Source organism: Triticum urartu, unplaced genomic scaffold (genome assembly GCF_003073215.2).
Source record: "Triticum urartu cultivar G1812 unplaced genomic scaffold, Tu2.1 TuUngrouped_contig_8322, whole genome shotgun sequence".
In the NCBI taxonomy this organism is placed as follows: domain Eukaryota; kingdom Viridiplantae; phylum Streptophyta; class Magnoliopsida; order Poales; family Poaceae; genus Triticum; species Triticum urartu.
In genome coordinates this window covers 17,202-20,573 of record NW_024119259.1, presented here as the reverse complement: position 1 = coordinate 20,573, position 3,372 = coordinate 17,202, and positions in this window count along the sequence as shown.

Here is a 3,372-nt window from a genome sequence, read left to right as displayed (position 1 = left end):
TTCTCGTTAAAGGGTGATGCTAAAACATGGTTTAATTCTCTTGCTGCTGGTTGTGTGCGTAGTCCCCAGGATATGATTTATTACTTCTCTGCTAAATATTTCCCCGCTCATAAGAAACAAGCTGCCTTAAGGGAAATATATAATTTTGTTCAAATTGAAGAAGAGAGTCTCCCACAAGCTTGGGGGAGGCTTCTCCGATTACTTAATGCTTTGCCTGATCATCCTCTCAAGAAAAATGAAATGCTTGATATCTTTTATAATGGACTAACCAATGCTTCCAGAGACCACTTGGATAGTTATGCTGGTTGTGTTTTCAGGGAAAGAACTGTTGAGCAAGTTGAATTGCTATTGAATAATATATTGAGTAATGATAATGATTGGACACTTCCTAAACCAACTCCTAAGCCAACTCCAAAGAAAAGGGTATTCTATTTCTCAGTCTTGAAGATATGCAAGAGGCAAAGAAATCTATGAAAGAAAAGGGTATTAAAGTTGAAGATGTTTCACCACCTATTGAAGAAATACATGGTCTTAATAACCCGACACAGGTAGTAAAGGTAAATTATCTCTATAGATTTGATGAAGGTGATATTCCTCATAATAAGTCTGCTAGCCAATGCTTGGATGAGTTTGATAATTTTATTGTTAAACAAGAAAACTTCAACGCTTATGTTGGTAGACAATTGAAACTTAATGCTTATATGGTTGAACATTGAGTGATTATATGTCTAGAGTTAAAGGTGACCTTAAACTTATTAGTAAACATGCCTCTATGATTACCACTCAGGTATAACAAGTGCTTAAAGCACAAGATGATTTGCTTAATGAATTAAATAATAATAAAATGATAATGTTGTTAGAGTTATGACTAGAGGGGGTAAAATGACTCAGGAACCTTTGTATCCTGAGGGCCACCCTAAGAGAGTTGAGCAAGATTCTTAGAGAACTAATGTTGATGCACCTAGTCCTTCTAAGAAGAAGAAAAAGAAAAATGATAGGACTTTGCATGCTCCTAGTGAACCTATTGTTGACACACCTGAGAATCCCAATGATATTTCTATTTCTGATGCTGAAACATAGTCTGGTAATGAACATGAACCTAGTGATAATGATGATGTTCATGTTGATGCTCAACCTAGTAATAACAATGATGTAGAGATTGAACCTGTTGTTGATCTTGATAACCCACAATCAAAGAACCAATGTTATGATAAGAGAGACTTCGTTGCTAGGAACCACGGTAAAGAAAGAGAACCATGGGTTCAGAAACCCATGCCTTTTCCTCCTAAACCATCCAAGAAAAAGGATGATGAGGATTTTGAGCGCTTTGCTGAAATGATTAGACCTATCTTTTTGCGTATGCGTTTGACTGATATGCTTAAAATGAATCCTTATGCTAAGTATATGAAAGATATTGTTACAAATAAAAGAAAGATACCGGAAGCTGAAATTTCCACCATGCCTGCCAATTATACTTTTAAAGGTGGAATACCAAAGAAACTAGGAGATCCCGAAGTACCAACTATACCATGCTCCATTATAAAAAACTATGTTAAAACTGCTTTATGTGATCTTGGAGCCGGTGTTAGTGTTATGCCTCTCTCTTTATATCGTAGACTTGATTTGAATAAGTTGACACCTACTGAAATATCTTTGCAAATGGCCGATAAATCAACTGCTATACCTTCCGGTATCTGTGAGGATGTGCCTGTCATGGTTGCAAACGTTACTATTTTAACGGACTTTGTTATTCTTGATATTCCCGAGGACGATAGTATGTCAATTATTCTTGGTAGACCCTTTTTGAATACTGCAGGGACTGTTATTGATTACAACAAAGGCAATGTCACTTTTCATGTTAATGGTAATGAGCATACGGTACACTTTCCAAGGAAACAACCCCAAGTCCATAGTATCAATTCTATTGGAAAAATTTCAACGATTACTATTGGAGGATTTGAGGTTTTGAATTCCTTCTTCCTACTGTCAAGAAGAAATATGATATTCTTATTGTTGGGGACATGCATATCCCCGTTGAGGTAACCTAGTGTTATTCAAAAATTCTCCAGTTTCATGTTATTCGGAAAGAGTTTGTGAACAAGACTTGATCAACCTTGTTAGTGGATTCTTTTTGATGAGCACGGGATGGATGAAGTTAGAAAGCACAACTCTCTGTACCCTCCTTTTACTTTCTGTTATTTAGATTAAATAAAGCAAAAATAGTATTTTCTGTCTATTTTCTGAATTATCCTTGCAATAAAACTACCCTGAAAATAAAAGTTCCCCAAATGTCCTGAAAATGAAATATGATTTTTTGTAGAATATTTAAGAATTTCTGGCACTGAGAACACACCAGGGGGGCACCATTTGGCCATGAGGGCACAGGGCGCGCCTACCCCCCTGGGGCGCGCCCCCTGCCTCGTGGGCCCCATGTAGACCCCCTCCACTTACTCTAGCACCCACTCACTTCGTCTTCCTCCAGAAAAAAATCCTCCCATAGCTCAAACTCGTGTTCTAGCTCATCTTGCTGCCATTTTCGATCTCTTTGCTCAAAGCTCCATTCACAAAACTGTTTTGGGGGATTGTTCTTCGGTATGTGAATCCTCCAATGGTCCAATTAGTTTTTGTTCTAGTGATTTATTTATTGCAATTTTTTCTGCTAAGGTGACCCTGTTCTTGAGCTTGCATGTCAAATATATATGGTCCAAAGTAGTTTTAATGCATGATATAGCCTCTAGGCACATGTGGGAGTAGTTGCTATCAATCTTGTTGTGTTTGATTCACTTTTATTTTGAGTCAATAAAATTTCAGAAATTTTTCAGAGAAAGAAAAATGCATAGGAAAATGTACCAAGGTGGTTCCTCAAGGAAGCAAGAACCAAGGCTCGTGATACGTGAGTCGGACGATGAACCACTGAGGGAAGCTCAAGTGCGGCCTTGTGAATGGCCATCAGAGGAGTTTATGGTCCAGGCAGGCATCAAGGATGAATTTGACGCGTATGTGCATAATGCTGATCTTGAGGACTCCGTGTCAGATAAGTGCCTACAATACCACCACTACCTAACTGATTCCTTTGTGAGGAGGTTTAAATTTACATCCTCGTGCAATTCTCACACTGTTTTATTCGATCTTTATGATAAATCATATACCATGGACCTAGAAGATTTTAATACTGCTTGTAAACTTCCGCGGTGGGGCAATGTTAGTGAACCTCACAAATCTGAATATAAAGACTTTCTTGCTAGTATCACTGTGGAGGAATCTAGGGAAATCACACAAGCTACCATAGGGAGCATTCATTTCCCTTCCATACATTATTTTGCTCTCTTTATAGGTAGATGCATTAATGGTAAAGATGAGGCTTGTCACATG